General features: G+C 43.4%; 1 protein-coding gene across 1 annotated transcript in view; it reads left to right on the forward strand.

Annotated features, from left to right (window-relative positions):
* The window catches only part of LOC124803461 (translation initiation factor IF-2), a 562,926-nt gene that overhangs the window by 31,291 nt on the left and 507,971 nt on the right, over window positions 1-23,664 (forward strand). The gene's annotated exons all lie outside the window — the stretch shown is intronic.

Raw genomic sequence — 23,664 nt, forward strand, 5'->3', positions numbered from 1 at the left:
TCGAACATGAAGCTTCGCAGCAGACCATCCCTGTGTGTTCACATTTTGACCCAGCGTCATCGTCAGTGGGCAACGGACCATAGGGATTGGATTGTCGATGAATGGAAATCTGTCTGCTCTTCAGGTGAATCGCATTTTTGCTACACTAGGTAGCGGGTCGTCTCCACAAACGACGTGAACGCGGCTCGAAACGAGCAGAGCGCACGGACGCAGGCTGATTAGAGGGGAGCAGTATTATGCTACGAAACATTCTCCTCCACTTACATCGGACCTCTGCAAGTTATCGATGACAGTCTGACAGGCTGCAAACAACCTGGATCCCTCCATGCTTGATATCATGCCCGACGACGATGTCATCGTTCAGTAGTACAACTGTGCGTGTCTCGGGAGCCAGACCCGTTCTACAGTGGTTTGAGGAGCATTACAGTGAACTGGGTTGATGTCTCTGCGACCACACTTCGCCTCATGGAGATCCTATGGAACACATTGGGTCGCTATACGGCGCCTTTACGGCGTACGGAATCAGCGGCCACTATTTACAATAGTTACACGACCTGTGCGTAGACATCAAATGCCACATACCGCCCAACAAAGTGTCGTTCCCTGATACGCAGAATCAGTGATTAATTTCGTTCCAAAGACGGACAAACAAGCTATTAGGCAGGTGGTTATAATGTTTTGGCTCATCAGTGTATAAAGGGGAAAAGTTGTTACAAAAAACTTGAACAGTTCTTGGCCGATTTACTTCAGATTTCTACACGATCCCCTGACTGGACATAGGCTACATATTTTAATAGAGACAGATACACATTATATATAATCTTCAGGTTCCTATCTTCAGATGAAACAATGAAGAAAATTAATGAAAAATTACAGGACTAACAAACGAAATATATCGTGGTAAAATAACTGTAATTCTATGGCGAGAATAAATTACAGCAGCAATACTGTCTTGGAGATGGTACCATCAAACGTCACTAGATCCACGGACTAACGAACGCTAGATAATTTGACAGAAACATAATTGAAAACTGTTATTTAATGACAAGTTGCCGTTGTTACACATGCCATATGCAACGGAAGAAGGCTGGCCGTGAAGAACCTGTTGCCGAACGTAATATAGTCCACTACCATCACGAGGTATGCCGCAGGTGAAGACATATTCATTCTTCGCATTCCGTTGATACTTAGTGATTTAAATAATGTTGCCCTTCCATTTAAAACGATTGCACTTTCCCATGTGGCTTCAATGTATTGTGAATATCGAAAGCCACAGGGCCAGTCACTTTTTTGTGGGAGATATTAAACGTCCCGTGCAACGCCAGGCACGGCAGCTGGTAATACGTAAGCAAACACAGACAATCCCGTATGCGGATCGGTTGAGTGCACTCCTGCTGGGATTTCCGTTATTACTACGTGAGTGCTCGTCGCAACTCCTCGTTTAGCTTCTCATGGTTTCGTTAAGCATTCTGTGTTCAGAGATGTGATGCAGATGTCAAAGATGCAAACAAATAGAGGAAAGAAGAATTCCAAGGTGGAAAAAAATACTGATGCCTAGGTACTGACGAAAAATGCAGTAGTGCAACTCTGGGAAATCTACAGACGTCATTTATGATGGTTTACATTATTATTAAAGAATAACAGAAGGCGGCTCACAAGGCTACTGACTTCTTAACTTGAATCACGTGAGGGCAAAAATTTTCTTCTGCACTGATTCTTACAATTTTGTTTAAGAAAACTGTACACTACTTTAGTCCACGATAAATTAAGTGAAGCTGCATCTGTTCTATTTCAGTTGGAAACCGCTTTGTACGTAAGAAATGAAGCTCTCTGCAGCGTAACAGCTCAGTCACTCGTGTGAGTGCCAGTAGATTCTGCGACCAGACCAGCCACGTTGATGGAGACCCATTATCAGGCACCTCCCAAACTGCCAGGTGGTGTTAGTGTTGACTCCCACGAGCACACTGCATCTCCGTGCCCTCACACCGATGACACCGTATCTAACACCGTTCACGCCCGTTGTAAACCCTATCAGGCATGGGAACAGCACGAAACACGACCAACACTACAGCTCTGTGGTCGCTTTTCTTTCTGTCACAAAGAATAGGAATTCTAATCGTTTACACACTCGCCAATGGTGCATACGTGTAGTAAGTTACATTGAAATCAGAACATGTCTTACGTATTTTTCACTTTCTCTGTCAGGCAGCGAAGGCTGCAGTAGTTTTGCAGATATGAAGATATATACACAGGACTGACTAGCGTGGGCACCTGCAGGAAACCAGTCTTTGGACTAAACAGCACAGCAACAATATTTGAAAGTTACGAGATAGTTTTTTTTTTTTTTTTTTTTCTTCAACTAAACCGGTCGCTGTCGGAGAGCTTTAGAGATGGCGGCTGCCCCCCAACTGGGTGACTAGGCACACGTACCTGCACTCTTCTCGGGCAGGAAGAGGTCAACCGTGTGACCTATCCTCTTTGACATAGTGTGGCTAGTTCTGCGCTTTCTCGGCAGAAAGAGCTGTACTGAATATGAGTGGCAAGGCGAAAGTATTGGCGCAGAAGCCGCCGCGGCCACAGCGTGCGTAGTTACTCATCGACCAATTACTGCGGCTAGGTGTGAAGGCGCTTCGGTCGGCACAGAATGTGCTATGCTGTTCTGTTATAACGATCAAACGACTTGCCCGTGAAACTATTCAGACTTCAACAGTGTTGACGATAGTCTAAATAACTGATCGGGCTTTCGTTTACAGTAATGCCACCGAGCGGTTCCGATAATGGCGACGGGAGGTCATTACAGTAATACTGTGATTTGGCAGTACTAATCAGGGCCCTGGTTTATATTTGATTTACGCACTTTAATTACATACCCAAGACACTTGCAGATTCAAGGAATGGGCGAACTGTTCTGCAGCGTGGAAAGGAATGCTGCAGTGCAGGAAACGATGCAGTAATACCACGGTGCAAATTGATCCTGGCCTACATCAACTATTAGACATGATGCTGAATTCGTCACATCATCTGCAACATGTTGCCGCAGCTTCGCAGGCTCTTCTGACCTGTCTTTTTACCCAGCAGTACCTGTAGTGGCAACAAATGTGAGCATGCAGTTGATGAAACAAACTGGCAGGCTGGTAAAGTGAAAGTGAGAAGCTATGTAAGAAATGGGTTACGTTAACTGACGTTAACATGCGTGTAACAGGTAGCTGAAAAAGGCTCAGTTTGCTGAATAAGTGAGAATAGGAAAATTAAATGGAGGGCACAACCCTTCAAAATTACCGTGCTAGTCTGTAAAGTACTGCGTAATGACATAATCTTAGAGGATGCGGTACGAGATGCTAACTGCCCAACATTTAGTGGTATCATGGCGCGTGGTGACAACTATCAGCTCGCAGATACAAGTCAGTGTGAGTAGGCTTCCTGTAAACAATGTCCCAACGTACCATCAGTCTTCCTTTTGACCAACACATCAAGGAAGGGAAGGCATCCATTCTTTTCCACCTCCATAGTTGTCACCATCCAGCTCAGCGTGAAGGAATACTTCGTACCTTGGTTCACAGGGTCCACGTTATCTGAGACCCTGAAAGTTTGGCAGCTGAGCTATCACATCTCGCAGTCACCTTTCGTCAGAATGGTTATAGTGAGAGGCAGATCAAACGTGCGTTGCACTGTCAGCCTTCTGTGCAACGGGTGAGTGACGATAGCAACGAACTGGCACCTAAGTCTACGGCCTTTTTGCCTTACGCAGGAAGCATTTCCTACAGGATTGGCCGTATTTTGCGGAAATGTGAAATGTGTTTTTCGACCACCTTCTAAGATTAAGGTCCTGTTGGTGTCCGTAAAAGATGATCTTGGTTTGCGTAAGGCTGGTGTCTATCGTATTCCTTGCAGTTGTGGCATGTCATATATTGGCCAGACAATCAGGACTGTGGAAGACCGGTGTACTGAACATAAGCGTCACACACGCTTACAACAGCCGAGCAAATCCGCTATCGCAGAACACTGCCTTGACACCGGTCATCCTATGGAATACAACAACACGGAGATTCTGGCCTGCAAGTCCAGCTATTGGGGTAGTGTTATTAAGGAAGCTGTTGAAATCAAACTATCAAGCAACCTTATAAACAAAGAGGGTAGATTTTGTTTAAATGCTGCTTGGAATCCGGCTCTGTCTCTCATCAAAAAACAGAGGGACAGAATTAGTGCTACTTCACCTGTTGATTAGTCACTATCGATATTTCTAGTGTTGGTCATCTTTGTTTGTGTTGACACTTGTTCTGTGTGTGGTATCTTCCTTGTTTGTCCTCTGTGAACCGAGGTATTAAATTTCCGTGCACATTTCTTCCTGCTTGCATTTGTGCCTTGAGAATGGCAGGGTGTGCTCCTGTCGAAATATCGGCGGTGGTCGACGACGTCACCCGGCGGCAAACCCGTAAGTTGTTCGAACAGTCAATTCGCCGGGAAAAGTTAAGGTCTCGCATTCTCTCAAATTTCTCGCCATCCTTCGCCAGTGCATGGATTTATTGTCTTTTCACGTGTGGCTCAGTATCTTGTTTCACCTGATGATTTTTAGAGCCAGTTTGTGCAATATTACTTTCCGGCATTCGTTCTTCCCACAAAGCGTGCGAGAACGGTACAGGAGTGGCGGGAAAAGCGGGCACCAGAAGCGTCAGCCGCCTCACGCCGTAAGCTGATTTGCGAGAAGAGAGGTAGCCGCGGCTGGGTGTGTGAGCTCGAGGCGTGGCAGGCAGGCAGGCAGGCCTCCTGCCCCCCCCCCCCGGCGCCCACCCCCTACCCTCCCCTCCCCTCGGTGGTGCGCCGTGACTCAGCGTGAGAGATCCAGCGCCGAGACGGCGCCTATTGATCGCAGCCTGTCGCTGGACCGCGCAGTGCCTCCCCAGCCGCCGCTGCCCTCAAGGTCGTCTGCACCGTCGTCCCTCTCCTCGTATCACGCACGGCTGACCTCTCCAGTCACAGGATCCACTATTTCGTCCCCCTGGCCTGGGTACATCGCATCTAGCTTTCCTAAACACTGTATGTACTACATTAATAATCCCCAAACTGCGCTGCCATTCCCTGACGTGCTACAGGGGACACCTTCTGTCACCGGAAAGAATAGAGAGACTGCTTAAAAATCTGTTGGCTTAAGTTCACGATCCACTGTAAAGTAGAGGCCGTGCTTTACTGATCGTGCGAAAATTCACGTGTAATTGAGAATGAGGGCAACGGTATTCGGCGATTCCAATATTTGGAAGACTGTGCAGTGGAACATGCCCCGCACCTTGCCCATCTTGATAAGGATCCTAGACTAGTTAATAGTACACAAGAATATGCCGGATGAGGCATTGGTGGCCTTCTCTTTTGTGCGTGAATTGCAGTAGCTTCGCCTTCTCCCATAGATCTACGTCTCACGCCTGCCGCCCGCCACCGTTACTTTTATGCAGCCCCGTGTTAAACCGCTCTGCACATATTCGTGGATACTTCACTGCTTTGACTGATCGTCGATCACGTAGTCGAACGTTATCGTCTCTCTTCACTTTACATTATATGTATTTACGCTGAGTCTGCCATCAATCTTTGCAACCTGAACTGACTATCCGCAAGCGTCTCTGCATTTCGTAAGTTGCCTAACATGTCAGTTCCTTGGACAATTCGGTCAAATGACCTGTGATATATTGCCCCTTTGTTTCCTGAAAACGGCAATGCGCTTAACTAAAATATACACCATTTGAAGTTACATAAAATATGAGGAGATTCATTGCTACTATTCAAAAAATTATTGCGTGTATTGCTGAAGGACGTGCAAAACATAAGCTTGTAACGTATTTAGTGAGGCTAGGTTCGGAACGAACACTTGTCGTGTAACGTGCAGGAACACAGCAGCAGCTGTGGCGGCGACACGCCAGCACTTGTCAGCTAACAGCTGTGACCCACATCTCGGCACTCAGGAAGTTCAACTTCAGCAGACTTGTATCCAGTGTTCGTCCGCACTAACCATCACAAGCGTAACATCTCAATACACCCCAGTCGATCATGCGTTACAGATAAGACAGAAGGAACAATCCGAAAACATTTACAGTTGTACGCATACCAATAGCAACAAAGACAAGCCTTGAAATAGGTGAAAGTGCAGTTAGGGTGCTCCCGGCTGTCGTTTTGCATACTTATGTTCATAAAATCTCGCGTGTTGTACGATGGGCATTCAATAAGGTAGACCGTGAGGCAGTCCTCGGTAGCGAGCCAGAATGCTGATTCAGTTTCCTGAGGTTCATAAATGACGTTGTTATTTTGTTCTAGTAGATTAGAATTTACCATCAACCAAATTTTCGCCAAAATCGGAATAATAATAAAGTGGGTTATTGTAGTCATGACTGTACATCTGAAGTCTGCACTTCACATCTATTATGATAATCGTATTTTCTAGCCGAGACTCGCTGGCTTCGTCAACTCAGAAGCAAATCATCACATTTTAACCTAATGCAGACCTCGGGTCACCGCTATGTTATGTATCAGCAAAACTAGTTTCTTTTCGAGCCACCAAAGAAATATGGAAAATAGTATACGAAGTTAAAGTGCATAACAACAAGTTCACTAAAAGTTGTTCTGACGCTCTTCGTATCGAAAGCAAATGTCATCTTCTGCCGTGAGAAATTGGTCAGCGATTCTCACTGGCTGTCGCACTTCCAGCCGCGACACGTCAGACTTCACCCGGACCGCATGCGGTCGAAGGCTCGCCTATTCTCGGCTTTGCTCGTTCCTTCCCGGAAGTACAAATACTTGCTGCAGCGCCACACCTCGACTAGCACTGCCGTGTGTAATTTTTCGATCGGCACATACCACGACTCTGCTGAATTAAAGAGATGTCAGCGCTGTTTACCTTTCGTTATTCCTTAGAGGTAGAAAAAAGTTCACAGGTCCAGTGGCTGTCTTGAGAAAACGAGGGAGCATAGGAATAGATCACCACAATCCTTTAAAAATGAATGTGAATCACAGAAGAGAGGGAGAAGAATTCTCAATATACAGGGTGATTCAAAAAGAATACCACAACTTTAAAAATGTGTATTTAATGAAAGGAACATAATATAACCTTCTGTTATACATCATTACAAAGAGGATTTAAAAAGGTTTTTTTCACTCAAAAACAAGTTCAGAGATGTTCAATATGGCCCCCTCCAGACACACGAGCAATATCAACCCGATACTCCAACTCGTTCCACACTTTCTGTAGCATATCAGGCGTAACAGTTTGGATAGCTGCTGTTATTTCTCGTTTCAAATCACCAATGGTGGCTGGGAGAGGTGGCCGAAACACCATATCCTTAACATACCCCCACAAGAAAAAATCGCAGGGGGGTAAGATCAGGGCTTCTTGGAGGCCAGTGATGAAGTGCTCTGTCACGGGCTGCCTGGCGGCCGATCCATCGCCTCGGGTAGTTGACGTTCAGGTTTCATAACTAACCTTTTTCGTAGGACTCTCCATACAGTTGATTGTGGAATTTGCAGCTCTCTGCTAGCTCTGCGAGTCGATTTTCCTGGGCTGCGAAAAACACCCATTCTCTGTAAACTCTTTATACCAACGTTTAATACACCACCTATCAGGAGGTTTAACACCATACTTCGTTCGAAATGCACGCTGAACAACTGTCGTCGATTCACTTCTGCCGTACTCAGTAACACAAAAAGCTTTCTGTTGAGCGGTCGCTATCTTAGCATCAACTGACGCTGACGCCTAGTCAACAGCGCCTCAAGCGAACAAATGTAGAACTAAATGAAACGAGAATGAGATTTTCACTCTGCAGCGGAGTGTGCGCTGATATGAAACTTCCTGGCAGTAGAGCTTCTGTAAAGTTTGGAAGGTAGGAGACGAGATACTGGCAGAAGTAAAGCTGTGGGTACCGGGCGTGAGTCGTGCTTCGGTAGCTCAGTTGGTAGAGCACTTGCCCGCGAAAGGCAAGGGTCCCGAGTTCGAGTCTCGGTCGGGCACACAGTTTTAATCTGCCAGGAAGTTTCTTAACTAAATGAAACTTTATAGCTCCCTTAATTCGCCGACAGATAGTGCTTAGCTCTGCCTTTTGTCGTTGCAGAGTTTTAAATTCCTAAAGTTGTGGTATTCTTTTTGAATCACCCTGTATATTAACGACTCACACAGGCGACACGTACTACAAATTTGCCGTGATTTATTTGACAGTGAACGAGCAAATAATTACAGCGATCGACAGAGAGGCTTCACTGTTCTGTACATCAAGAAGCACTTCGTGCTAAATTTGCAGACCCGCAAAACCTGAAGAAACTGGTGGTATGAATAGCAAAATTTCTGAAGTCACACTTAATGTTGCATCCTAACAGAGGATAGAGGAAGAGAGAGGGGGTGGGGTTACAGGTTGGTCTGCAATTTCCGAGCGGTTAGGAGCAGAAACACAATCTTCCTGCGAAGGCAGCTTGATTGTTTGCAGTGGCGCCAAGCACTCGATATGGTGCTCGCAGCAGGAGACTCAATACTCGGGAACTTGATTAACGACGTTTATTTGCTATGAAACTAACTACTACACGCAAGGCTAATTATAAACATTAGAATAAGCCAAGGGTACAACTAGTTCCACAGCAGAAGTCAGTGTCAAAGCCCGTGGAGTGAATGCTGACAGAAGCAGCGAACACTGGGAGCATTTTAAGTTCAGCTTTGAGAGCAGCACTCAAAGCGAGACAAAAACACCTGTACGAGCTTACCGAGACTGGCAACAAGTCACACAGTCTCGGGGTCCCAATGAACTGACTGAGAACTCTACAAAAATGGGGATATTTAAAGCTTCATGGCGGCGCACTATTTCTACTTTCCTATAGTCGGCCCACCAATCCACTGGCACTTTATAGGCTTCAGCTAATCCTACGAGTGGCTCTGCACCTCCAGTGCGCCTCTGGCCCACCAGATTGAGACTCCTCCCCTTCTACTCGTTAGGTAAAGGTGTATCTGGACTTTACTCAGACTGACTAAAAGTTTGGTAGCAGCAGCGTTCAGATGAAAGCTAAACGTCGCTGCCCTTCCTATTATGGCCAGCAAAAACAGCGTTCTACGTCAGTTGGCCTGTTGGGAACTGCTGTTGTAGCACTCTGACCAGTGTAAACCCAGTGACGTTGCTATTCTCACCGGAAAGATTGCTGCTTCTGCTAGGACATGCCTTTTTGTGATCATCTTCTGCTGTGACACCTTACAACGGCGCCTGGGAAAGCTGCCCAGAGCGTCCGCAATTCGCAGGGCTCTAGCGTTATTGTAGATTTCCGGTAACCTAAACGCTACCGCTTTTGCCTGCTATCTGCACTGTCTCTCTGATTTCCTATCTTGGTGTGCTCTTGCTAGCTTCCAACATCTCGAAGCATAAAAATGTACATGTAACTACGTAGTTAACCCATGACATTATTATCGGACTGTCGATATTGAACAGTTTTCCACGGAACTGACGAAGAGTATGGAGACTACATATGTTACTGTTAAATATGTTGGTTAAGTCAAGGGGCATGGCTGGAACGATTTTTGGATTTTAAACTCGCCGTGGTTGAATTTACGAAAGAAAAAGGGGTGCACGAACGAAGATTGGAACATCTCGAATGGTTTGCAGACCAAGTGGACTTCATTGCACACTGCCCACAGTAAGAAATTGCAAGGTCAGATCAATTTCGTATTGATTTGATGAGGATGCATTTAAAAAGAAAATCGCGTTATAGAAGGGACGCATTCTGACAAACAGTCTTATTTCCCTGAGTTCACTGCTGTTAAAAGGCCCTAAAAGAATTAAGATAGTTTGCTAAACGTTTTGAGGACACAGTCGGCCTTACATAAGTTTTCGAGACAGTTTGCCATTTCAGTTTAAAGTGCACCTGTACATGTAATGTACGTTAAAACTGTTCAGGACGTGTACCGTATTTTGGTGAGGTAGAGATTCCACGTCTCCGTAAGAAGGTTGCAAAAGTGCTACAGTTCTTCGATCAACATGTGCCTCTCAAAGAACTTTTCCCCATTGTGGAGCTAAATAAGATTACGTGGCAACCTGAGTGCGAAAACCTGTGTAACTGTCTGCGTCTGTCAGTATGCCGTTATTTTTTACCAGATAAAAATTATCTTAGCGCACCAAAAATAATGAAATGATACTGAGATTGTGTTTCGTTTGCGATCTGGTTTGTTGAGAAATGTGAAATACAAATCACATATAGGGAGTGTGCCTGCTCTGCCATTTAAATGCGCCACGTTCACTGTCTCCCCCCCCCCCCCCCGTTCCCTCTCCTCGTACTCAGGCGAGCTTGTCGTGGCAGGAGGAGTGGGCGGGGTGGGGATGGGGGGGGGGGGGGGGGTGAATGCACAGAGAAGGTGAGTGAGACCTATGGCACTCGTGCCAGGGCATGGCTCGCGATTCGAATTATTGGCCACCCCTGGGGTATTGTACACAATCACTCGATTGGCTATGGCCAGCGTCAACGAACTGCAACATAACCACGCATTACTACACCTGAAGGCACCATAACTGCAATTCAGTCTTTAACCCCATGAGTCACCACAAGTCGGTTTGCTGTCACTTTTGTGAGGGTCATTTCCTAAACGACGTAGCCCTCCACCACGACACCTCCACTTTTCACATGATTGGAATGATAAACGAAAGTGATACACACTGTTACAGCGTAAAAAATCCAAATACTGTCAGGGAAGTGGGATGTGATAGTCCTATACGGACTGCGTGGTGATGTTTGATAGTTTATTATATAGCTAGATGCTGTTTATAATCTGAAGATAACTGTAATTGGCTTGAATACTGCAGCTGTATAGTTCACTACAATTAGCCGACCGTTAACAAGTCTTGCACTGGGAAGGTTGTATTGGCACAAGTTGCCCAAACCCCGGCCCTCCTAGGAGAGCGTGTGCGCGTTCAGTACACGTGCTGTGTCCTTTCAAAAAAAAAAAAAAAAGGCTGTTAATATTACGAGAGATTTAGTTTTGAATAAAGCTACAGTCCTGGCAAGACAATGGTTTCAACTTCTCAACTGTTAACAAAATAATTGGATATTCACTACAACCACAACATATTGTATTGCATTACTCTAGGAATGAGGAAATTTATTGAGCAATAAACAAATGGGGTAACTAAAACAGTGGAAGCCTGTTAGGCGAGAAATAACTGAAGAATTATTAATGTGGTGTGTGATGATGGAGCAGGAATGTGACGGGTACTGAATAGCAATCATAGTGGTGGATGTGTGTCAACCTGACAAATCCGTCCATGCAGCTTTCCCAAAAGCTGCGGAGATGAACTCAGATTGGCTGTAAAAAGCAGTCCCTCTCTAGACAGTGCACTGTCCTCTGAATGCAGGGGTTAAATAGCACCAAAAACTATTGTTCGCGCTTATCTTCTGCTTTCATCTTCTTACAGGCAACACGTCTTCCTCGAGTAGTACTGTCAGCGTCAAGGCTGGGTGGACCTAGAGCTTAGGCACCATGTTGCAGTAGTTCACACCAGTGCCTAAGGCATCAGAAGTTCTGCAGGAGCTGCTGGCGCTGTCGAGGTTACAGTCACTTTGCTTGCGAACCACGACAACTAGATCATCAGAAGGGCCTGGTCAGAAGGGACAGACGTGGCAGTTCCATATGCGTTTATAAAAATTAGCATTTTTGATGCAGTTAGAGTAAGGTATGAGCCATTTACGTTAGCATAGCTTGCACGCAGCGGTGGCGCTGTGAAAAGACTACAGAACGATACTCTGGAAGTCGAGGGTTCGAGGCGCTATGACGAACCTTTTTTAATTCACATTTTTTACGTTAGTTATATTGCAAATAAACAGAAATAATTCTCAACGTATCCTATTTATTCATAAAAAGACATGAAAAGGAAAAGTAAAGGATAATTTTGGATTGCAAATAAATTTCGAGTGAGGGATTGTAACGTGTGGGTTAGAACTACGTATATAAAATTAGATACTTACATTGTTTTAAAGTTGATGATTTATACTTGCTGGGACCGACCGAGGTGGTGCAGTGGTTAGCACACCGGACTCGAATTCGGGAGGAAGACGGTTCAAATCCGCGTCCGGCCATCCTGATTTAGGTTTCCGTGATTTCACTTAATCGCTTCAGGCAAATGCTGGGATGGTTCCTTTGAAATGCTACGGCCGTGTTCCTTCCCCACCCTTCCCTAATCCACTGTCGCTGATGGCATCGCTGTTTGGCCCCTCCCCCGAATTAACCAACCAACCTACACGCGCTGGGATGATGATCGTCGTAAAAGCAGATGAAGCAGTAATTTTCTCACTATCGTGTACACCTTATGAACGCCGCTCTTTTACAATTATATTTTTAAAGTTTCGACACAAAAACTTGTGTACATCCATAAGTAGTTCTCTCAGATCGGGCAGTTTGGCAGTAAACCACGTGTAACTCGTTTCGCCAAATATTGAAGAGGATAGCTTGTGATGTACAACGGAATATATTGTGATGCCCTCTTCTCGGTATGTGATTTATCTCTCTGCGAGATGAGAGCAATTTTTGAAGCTTTTCGATCAAATTCTTTAGCTGACGATAAAAATAGATACCGCAGGGTTTCACTGCGGTGTGTATTTTGGAGGAGGAGGAGAAATGCCTTTAATACTGCATGATGGCAGTCCATTTTGTGAAATCTCGTGATATCATTGTGGATTTGTTTGTCCTCCCCAAGTGTCAGTTAACAGAAGAAACGTGTTTTCCCGCTCTGACTGTTACCTTCACTTCATAGCAACTACAACAACAAAATAGAATAGCCGTTCACTGCTTCTGGAGGAAATATACTCGTATGGAAGTCTCCAAAATGTTGAGAAGTCACCAACTACGGGTAAAAAAATTACGTTAAAGATTTCGTAGTTATAACCGCCTTGACTCAGCCAGAGTGACTTACACGATTTCCCATCATTGTGAACCTCGTAGGGCAACGTGTTTTCGTTGCTAACACAGATGTTGGGATAACAGGGCATTCTCGGCCTAACGCTGCAACACCACATCTCGTGCTGCGCAGTGACCTTGTGAAATGGGGTGCAGCCAACTCCCCCTTCCACGCCTGGCCCTAACCCAAGCCCATCGCAGTCGCTTTTATGGCCGTCCAGGCGCCAGCGAGAGGCGTTAATGTGGCAGGTCGCCGCTCGCAGGGCGGCCGTAAAATGTGGTCTGCCCTCGGATTGCTGTACAGTTGAAGAGCATTTCTCCTAAAAGCGAAGCCGTTACCTCCCAAACACTGGTTTGAAGATTTGCGCTTTGCCAGGCGCCTCCTACAGGAACTTGTACACTGTTTACTCGTGCGACACTAGTCCGATCATTTAACGCGCAGTGCGTACCAGAAGAAAAGAAAAATTTGGTACCAACCTGTAGACTCTCGATCCATTAAAAAATAGAACTCCCATGTATGTCTGATTACAAGTGAGTTAGTATGTTAAATATTTGACGTTAAGTGTGGAAGTGACAAAAAGTTTGTAAAATGTCTGAGGTTATGCTTAGTTTTTCTTTATTTTTTAGGAGTCATTAAGTGCTCTCATTCTCAAATGCTGGATGAGTCGAGTTAAATTTGTCTTATTGTGTTGAACGTTTGAACACAAGATTATACCTCTTAAGAGAAGAATCTCCCCCCCCCCCCCCTCCCATGAACCATGGACCTTGCCGTTGGTGGGGAAGCTTGCGTGCCTCAGTGATACAGATGGCCGTACCGCAGGTGCAACCACAACGGAGGGGTATCTGTTGAGAGGCCAGACAAACGTTTGGTTCCTGAAGAGGGGCAGCAGACTTTTCAGTAGTTGCAGGGGCAACAGTCTGGATGATTGACTGATCTGGTCTTGTAACATTAACCAAAACGGCCTTGCTGTGCTGGTACTGCGAACGGCTGAAAGCAAGGGGAAACTACAGCCGTAATTTTTCCCGAGGACATGCAGCTTTACTGTATGATTAAATGATGATGGCCTCCTCTTGGGTAAAATATTCCGGAGGTAAAATAGAACCCCATTCGGATCTCCGGGCGGGGACTACTCAAGAGGACGTCGTTATCAGGAGAAATAAAACTGGCGTTCTACGGACCGGAGCGTGGAATGTCAGATCCCTTAATCGGGCAGATAGATTAGAAAATCTAAAAAGGGAAATGGATAGGTTAAAGTTATAGTGGGAATTAGTGAAGTTCGGTGGCAGGAGGAACAAGACTTTTGGTCAGGTGATTACAGGGTTATAAATACAAAATCAAATAGGGGCAATGCAGGAGTAGGTTCAATAATGAATAAAAAATAGGAGTGCGGGTTAGCTACTACAAACAGCACTGTGAACGCATTATTGTGGCCAAGACAGACACAAAGCCCATGCGTACTACAGTAGTACAAGTTTATATGCCAACTACCTCTGCAGATGATGAAGAAATTGATGAAATGTATGACGAGATAAAAGGAATTATTCAGGTAGTGAAGGGAGACGAAAATTTAATAGTCATGGGTGACTGGAATTCGTCAGTAGGAAAAGGGAGAGAAGGAAACATAGTAGGTAAATATGGATTGGGGGGAAGAAATGAAAGAGGAAGCCGCCTTGTAGAATTTTGCACAGAGCATAGCTTAATCATAGCTAACACTTGGTTCAAGAATCATAAAAGGAGGTTGTATACCTGGAAGAATCCTGGAGATACTAAAAGGTATCAGATAGGTTATATAATGGTAAGACAGATTTAGGAACCAGGTTTTAAATTGTAAGACATTTCCAGGGGCAGATGTGGATTCTGACCGCAATCTATTGGTTATGAACTGCAGATTGAAACTGAAGAAACTGCAAAAAGGTGAGAATTTAAGAAGATGGGACCTGGATAAACTGAAAGAACCAGACGTTGTAGAGTGTTTCAGGGAGAGCGTAAGGGAACAATTGACAGGAATGGGGGAAAGAAATACAGTAGAAGAATAATGGGTAGCTCTGAGGGATGAAGTAGTGAAGGCAGCAGACGATTAAGTAGGTAAAAAGAAGAGGGCTAATAGAAATCCTTGGGTAACAGAAGAAATATTGAATTTAATTGATGAAAGGAGAAAATATAAAAATGCAGTAAATGAAGCAGGCAAAAAGGAATACAAACGTCTCAAAAATGAGATCGACAGGAAGTGCAAAATGGCTAAGCAGGGATGGCTAGAGGACAAATGTAGAGGCCTGTCTCACTAGGGGTAAGATAGATACTGCCTACAGGAAAATTAAAGAGACCTTTGGAGATAAGAGAACCACTTGTATGAATATCAAGAGCTCAGATGGCAACCCAGTTCTAAGCAAAGAAGGGAAGGCAGAAAGGTGGAAGGAGTATATAGAGGGTTTATACAAGGGCGATGTACTTGAGGACAATATTATGGAAATGGAAGAGGATGTAGATGAAGACGAAATGGGAGATAAGATACTGCGTGAAGAGTTTGACAGAGCACTAAAAGACCTGAGTCGAAACAAGGCCCCGGGAGTAGACAACATTCCATTAGAACTACTGATGGCCTTGGGAGAGCCAGTCATGGCAAAACTCTACCATCTGGTGAGCAAGATGTATGAGACAGGCGAAATACCCTCAGACTTCAAGAAGAATATAATAATTCCAATCCCAAAGAAAGCAGGTGTTGACAGATGTGAAAATTACCGAACTATCAGTTTAATAAGTCACAGTTGCAAAATACTAACGTGAATTCTTTACAGACGAATGGAAAAACTGGTAGAAGCGGACCTGGGGGAAGATCAGTTTGGATTCCGTAGAAATGTTGGAACACGTGAAACAATACTAACCTTACGACTTATCTTAGAAGAAAGATCCTAGCATTTGTAGACTTAGAGAAAGCTTTTGACAATGTTAACTGGAATACTCTCTTTCAAATTCTGAAGGTGGCAGGGCTAAAATACAGGGAGCGGGAGGCTATTTACAATTTGTACAGAAACCAGATGGCAGTAATAAGAGTCGAGGGACATGAAAGGGAAGCAGTGGTTGGGAAGGGAGTGAGACAGGGTTGTAGCCTGTCCCCGATGTTATTCAATCTGTATATTGAGCAAGCAGTAAAGGAAACAAAAGAAAAATTCGGAGTAGGTATTAAAATTCATGGAGAAGCAGTAAAAACTTTGAGGTTTGCCGATGATATTGTAATTCTGTCAGAGACAGCAAAGGACTTGGAAGAGCAGTTGAACGGAATGGACAGTGTCTTGAAAGGAGGATATAAGATGAACATCAACAAAAGCAAAACAAGGATAATGGAATGTAGTCTAATTAAGTCGGGTGATGCTGAGGGAGTTAGATTAGGAAATGAGACACTTAAAATAGTAAAGGAGTTTTGCTATTTGGGGAGCAACATAACTGATGATGGTCGAAGTAGAGAGGATATAAAATGTAGACTGGCAATGGCAAGGAAATTGTTTCTGAAGAAGAGAAATTTGTTAACATCGAGTATAGATTTAAGTGTCAGGAAGTCGTTTCTGAAAGTATTTGTATGGAGTGTAGCCATGTATGGAAGTGAAACATGGACGATAAATAGTTTGGACAAGAAGAGAATAGAAGCTTTCGAAATGTGGTGCTACAGAAGAATGCTGAAGATAAGGTGGGTAGATCACGTAACTAATGAGGTACTGAATAGGATTGGGGAGAAGAGAAGTTTGTGGCACAACTTGACTAGAAGAAGGGATCGGCTGGTAGGACATGTTTTGAGGCATCAAGGGATCACAAATTTAGCATTGGAGGGCAGCGTGGAGGGTAAAAATCGTAGAGGGAGACCAAGAGATGAATACACTAAGCAGATTCAGAAGGATGTAGGCTGCAGTAGGTACTGGGAGATGAAGCTTGCACATGATAGAGTAGCATGGAGAGCTGCATCAAACCAGTCTCAGGACTGAAGACCACAACAACAACAACAAGAGAAGAATATTACAGCATTTTAAATTCAGTCAGTAATAACGCGAAATATTCAAGGGATAATAGCTTACTAATTCATATCGCTATCGATTTAAGGACCTTTTAGATTTCCGAGGTGCTGCTTGGATTTTTCCTATCATTTAGGACATTTTCGTGCTGACTCCCCTGCAGTCTGAGCTCACTTAGTCAGTATACTCCTCCGAACGGTTGCTCATCTTTAAGATCGTTCGAATTTTTCCTGTTCGTTAGCAAGGGCGTACCCAGTGAGGGACAGAGAAAAGTAGCAGCCTCCTTCAAGCCATCCACTGGCCAAAAGCGTCTTCCTGTCCCAATACACAGGCGCAAATCTTAACTCAGAGTCAGTTCGAAAGAAGTCCGAACGCCCAATGCATATAGACTACCAGGAAGCATACCAAGAGCTGTGTGTCGTCACATCTCTATTTGACTTTTCGCTGCGAAACTGTGTGAACTCTCCCCCCCCCCCCCCCCCCTCCCTGCACACACGCTGGCGCACGCGCGCACACACAGAACCTCCCTTTCCAATCTCAGATCATGGACATACTCATGTACCTTAGGGCGTACAAGCGAAAACAACACGACTGTGCTAATATGAACATAAGTCGGCCACATGTGTTCGTTCTGTGTTTAACGTAAGTGGTGTTTTTTAAAACTAGAAAATGGTTTTTGTTTACTGTTTTCTTTAACTTATTGCCCTAGCGTGCCAGACCATATCATTGTATCCCTCCAGACTTGTTTCTCTCGTTCTCAGAGTTCACAGTTTAATATAATTTGCTAATAGCCAATGGTAAGCTAAACATTATTATCTTATATCCCTCGTAAACTATCCTAAGTTGCCTTTTACCAAACACAGTGACCTGCGGTGGTCAAAGTACTAAGTGGTCAAACTTGATTTAGCGCCTAGTCGGTACGCAGCGTACTTCGCAGAATGGAATGACCATCTTGTTGGTCGCGTGATAACAATGGTAGTGCTGTACAACGTCACGATGTGATATCAAGTGAGGAACGCACCATTCAACAAATGTTATTAAACCAATATATCTTCCCATTCCAAACTTCAACATTATAGGTTATATTCACCCGATATTTTTACTCTTCGCACAATCGTTAATCGATTTTAAACGACACCACCGGAAAGAGCCTCGTTTTGTTATCAAAACAGTTATTATTCCCTTTACGTGACAATACAAGCACAGTTTACGTGCTGAAGTTTGGCTGTAATATTCGTATGGTAAAGATGAAAAACTGAAATCAAATATGTAAAGCCATTTGGAATCAGGCACACGCTATTTATGTCTGGTGGTTTTATCTTTAATTTATGGAATTCATTTATTTGAAAGTTTAATCGTCAGCAGCTGGATAGTATGGCGAGGGGGATGGATGTTTCATAGTCTGCTCGCATGTTTTAAAGACTCTGGATGTTAAGAGGATGAAAAAGATACGCTGTTGGGTCTGACATGAGCAGCAGTATTTACGTCATGGTAGATAATTCTCTAATAGCTTACAAATATACGTCGTTGTGTTATCATCCTCAGGCAAGCAGCGGGGCTAATATGGCGACATAACATTTGCTTTCCTTTCCAAGAATAAGCCATTCAATATCTGCCCTTACTTTTTTTCTGCTCAGCACAGTTTCTTGACTGTTAGTTAATATTGCTCATAAAGATTCGGGTCATCGCGTGGTATTCAGATTGTGTGTGGCGTAGAGAGCCTGTAGTGTGGCGCATAATCGCCTGCCACCTAGCGTCGGACGCGAGAAGTATCTCCCGGCGGCGCTGCACCCTAGCTTCCGTCAATCGTTACATAGCGGCGCTGTTGGCGCATATTGTGCTTCTGAATATTGTATGTTCGCCAGAAACACCAATGCGGAACTTGATTCGTTAGTGGAATTGATGATAGAGGCAGTTTTGTTCAAAACTCAATAAGTCTGTCTTCGGAATTTCTCACTTCATATAGCTTAAAACAATGTGACGCGAATCGGTTTGCCTAACGTTTGCGAAGCTCTTGGAAAGCAAAATGTAACCCTTCGTACTCAAAACATCGTGAATATTATAATGCAAGCTACTGTAATAAGATGATGACACGTTCTGGAGTGTATGCGCCATGTATTCACGTGTAGCAATCTAAGGGGGAGTTGGAAGACTGGTTGGTGTTCCCTAATAAAAATTACCAAAGATAAATATACGGTATTGCTTTCTTCTGTTTGAACGCCAATGAGCAGAACGAGGAAAATGATACATCTGTGCCTTTTGGACGTGCATATGTAAATTACTTTAATTCCGAAATGTTTGAAATAGTAGAAAAAGTTATATCTTGCAGTTCTAAAAATACATACCACTGCTCGTCACTGTAAATTGCTCCTTTGACGGCTTTACATAAATTTGTATTTCACCATAACAGACACATTGAACCATTCCGAAACTGTAATATTGAATGTTTGACACATTGCACTTCAGATAGCCGCTGAGCATGTAATACATTTTCGTAACATACAATGAGAGAAATTTGCAAATTTCCCTGTAGGTTTGTTACATAACAGCTATTAAATATATATTGTAATTAATTGCCAATGGCGTAGTCAAACTTTTATTTTAGATAAGCAGTTAAACTGAAGTGAGGCGAATCATTGATGTTGACGCGAATAGTCTTGTTTTTATACATTTATTATTAAATAAGTTCAATAATTGTTACTGTTACGAACGCAAAGCTAAATTAGTGAAAGGTAGATAGGTACCACATTTACATTGCCTCCAAAGTTATTAGTGCCGTACGTATACTGCTGATAAAATATTTTCTGTGCACCTAAATGATCACTCCCGAAAAACTGTTACTGTCTCTTCATTATTATTCTGGGTTTTTCGAGAAAGTTAATGTTGTTACCTTCCCACACTTTTCCATATTTACGCTATACTTTATTCTTTGTGTATTTCTCAGATGGAAAAAGAAATTATGTTGTTACTGTCAAGACTTTGAATGAATTTTAATCTGCGGTCGAAGACAACGAGTTGTTGTCGTTGGTTTTGCTCTTTGCTAGTAGAAAGCGGCATCCATCTTGAATTTAATGGCGAAGAAGATCGCTCTGTTAATATTTTACCAGACAGAATTTCAATTTCGACTTGAAGACCTTTATCTTGTGAATATACGTTCCCGTGAGAATAAAACCATCTGAGCACAATTTTCTCGTAAGTAAAGATGAAATATATTGATATGGAATACGTCAAATGAGCTCTAAATGGAAGTAGTTTTGCAGTAACACTTGTCACGTTTGGTGCAAAACTACATTTCTTAAATCGAAAATCATCTCAAAGGATTTAGTATGTCTTTGCAAACAGTTCTGCCTTTTTAGAAAATGGTACTTTAATCTCGGTACAAATGCTTCTGGCGAGACACTAGACGGTTCCGTGCCGCCTCCATTACGCCTCTTCCGATGCGTATCTGACTGCAATTGCGACACAATTAGTAATACTTCGTCAGTACGATTCGTTGTACGTAGGTACTAATGCACTTTCCGTAAGCTTTCTTTCAGTAGGCAGCACTAGTCGACATTCTTCAGAATAGTCGTCAGCTCTCGTCAGCCACTTGTCACGCGTCTGCGGCCGGACACACGAACGCCGCGGCCAATCTTGGCAGCTAGTCTCACCTCAATTTATTTTACTGAGCCAGGTAAATTACTGGCAGATTCTCCTTGGACTTGCATATTAACTTATATCTTTACACGGACATTTATAAAGTTAAATTTACAAATACAATCACATATTTATAAAATATTTTTGGTTAGCGGACGATATTTTTACCATTTAATAGAGGATTGTATAGTGGTTTTTTACACCACATTGTATCATAGACATACAGCAAATTACAAATATATATGGATTACAAGTACAAATACCGCGTATGTAATACGTCGTCATACGTTTAAAAGAAGATATCTATTCGAGTACATAGGTAATAATTTCCCGCTCCAAGACGACCGCTTTATTCTTTTAACGAACATTACTCCGTAAGCAGTCTTCCCTTGGGCTACAACGATTCGAAGACGTAGTGTAGTCAACATAGATTTAGCTTCTGACAGGAAATGATTATTTTGAAGACTAACTCATTTTAGTGGGGCTCTCAGGAAACGAGAAATAACACACACCATCAATCTAAGAGTACAACAAAAATGCATCTATTGCTTATTTTCCACTTCGAAAGAGACTGCAAGACATTCAGCGTAGCACTGTAATAGCATCGCATTTGAGAAAACGATGCAGTGGAGAACCAGTATCTTGATTAGCATAGATAGGTACAGTATATAGTATCGTGGAGGCATTCAGTTACACAACGCATTTGCAATACGAATATCATATCATAAGTGTTTAGCTGGAAAACGGAAATCAATGCGGCGGTAGGATTCTCCGAGTATTAGTGCGTTTTTACTGCTGACTAACATATTTCAGTAACGAAATAAGGTTGATGAGAATACATAGAAGAGAAGGACCTATTTAGACTTGATTTCATTCCATAATCAGTACTGTTATAAATGTTTAAATAGTTGGGTGCGTTGCCACATTCCGTGTCTGCTGTCACTGTATTCCCGGGTTCCGAGGACTTCAGTCTGCTTCTAAAAGGTGATCCGCGCATGTGAGTATTGCTCGTCATTCAGGGATCGGTACCGGATGGGACTGATCGAGGACAGAGATAAAATCGAAAGAGAGCAGCTCATTTCGTTACGGGTTCATTTACCAAGCACGAAAGCATCAAGGAGACACTAAGGCAACTCCAACGGCAGAGGCTGCAAGAGATGCGTTCTGCATCAGAATATGGTTTACTGTTAAAGTGAGAGCGAAAGTTCCTAGAGTAGTAAACAGATACTGGACAATTCTTCCTCCTATACGTCACGCGAAAACGCGATGAACAAAAAAATGAGAGGTTGTAGCCATCACGGAAGGTTACCGGTAATATTTCTTCCCGCGATTCATTCACGACTGGAGCAGGAAAGGGGGAACGACTGGGTACACAAAGTACCCTCAGTCACACACCGCAAGGTGGTTTGCGGAGTGTAGATAGATGCAGACCTCGAGACGAACAATTTGATAGAAGGCACAAGTGTGCCAGGACCGAAAACGGCGTAAAATTGGCCTAGAAAAGCCCCATGAAGCTGTAGTGCACGGGCGAGATTTTTAATGTCACCCTCTTATGCCAGCGGTAACATTAGTTAACCTTTCCTGTTAGGATAATGAATGGCACTGACTTTTGAACAAGCTATGCAAAAATAATTATCTTAGCAACTCCATCTAAACTTAACCCCTACACGCGCAATTATCTCGTAGTAAGAAAGCCGGAGAAACAGTACTATTTAACTCCTAATTTCAGGGCGACGAAACCAACTTGTGAAGCAAAAATAACACATCAAATTTACGTCTTGTAAGTGCATCAGCAAGGAGTTTTTGATATTAAAGTACGATTTTAATGGAAATCTTGCCAGGCGCACGTGCGCTGTGGTTCATTAGGTGCCTTTTGTGGGCCAATTTGAGGCTGTTTTCCGGAGTGATATACCTAGTAAGGTGGCGCAGTGGTTAGCACAGTGGACTCGCATTCGGGAGGACAACGGTTCAAACATGCATCCGGCCATCCTGATTTAGGTTTCCTGTAATTTCCCTAAATCGCTTCAGGCAAATGCCGGGATGGGTCCTTTGAAAGGGCCCGGCCGACTACCTTCCCCATCCCTCCGTAACCCGATCGGACCGATGTTTGGTCCCCTCCCTCAAATGAACCAACCAACCAACCGGACAGATACAACCTGTGAAGTGCTCACAGCGTTGTTATCTGAATATAGTGTGAGCCCTCATTTGAAAGGAGACATGCACAACGAAGTCCCGATTTTGCTACCTGTAGAAAAGTACAGTTAGTGCGTAGCTTTTGCAGCGTAGTTTGCATTTTGTTTTCTCCTCCCAGGTTCATTAATTCCGCGAAGCGAACTTGCGGTAATTGTCTCTGCTGTTGATTAATTAAATAGGAAATGCATTTTCTTCTGGTAGATATGAGGCTTTTATTAGTTGCTAACTTGGTAACTACTTAAACATTGCAGCACTTCACTTAGTATTGCGCAATACTGTTTTACAGAGTCACGTAAACATACGTCTGCTCTGAAGTACATTCGCCTTACAAGCGTCTCTCGCTTCAAAATGCTTTTAGTTTTGCAACGTGTCCATAGTCAACTGGTTGTTTGCAGTGCTAGTTTAGAATACAAGTTTAAAGGTTCAAAACGGGCGTAAGATCTAATACTTTTATGTTGATGTGTTTTGTCCACAAATCAAATGTTTTAGTGTTGGTGCTATAATATGCAGATAAGGCCTTACAAGCTTTTTGTAAGTAATACATACTATAATTTGACTAGCGTATTGTACTTTGGGTAATCTGGTCAAAGATTGATATTTTGTGTCTCTCAAACCTTTGGTGTTTCTCGTGTTATATAATTAGACGGTATTAAATTATATGTGGTGTTTTGAATATGACAAAGGTGCGAATCAGTGGTTTCGAATAACTTATTTATGGTGTAATATAATTCGTACTTTTGTCGAATAATCCTCAATCTGGCAAGTTCGATGGGAAGTGAAAGTTTTACCGGCTTTTCCGTCGCCTGAACTTTCTCACGAGAGATAAAGTTTAGAAAACGTAATTAGTTTATGAATTATAGACTTCAGTAATTCTTGTGTTACTTGTAATTAAAAGTTGCCTACATATTTTGATGGCTCTGAAGGTTGAGTCGTCGCATATCAGA

This window comes from Schistocerca piceifrons, chromosome 6, assembly GCF_021461385.2.
Source record: "Schistocerca piceifrons isolate TAMUIC-IGC-003096 chromosome 6, iqSchPice1.1, whole genome shotgun sequence".
NCBI classification, from domain to species: domain Eukaryota; kingdom Metazoa; phylum Arthropoda; class Insecta; order Orthoptera; family Acrididae; genus Schistocerca; species Schistocerca piceifrons.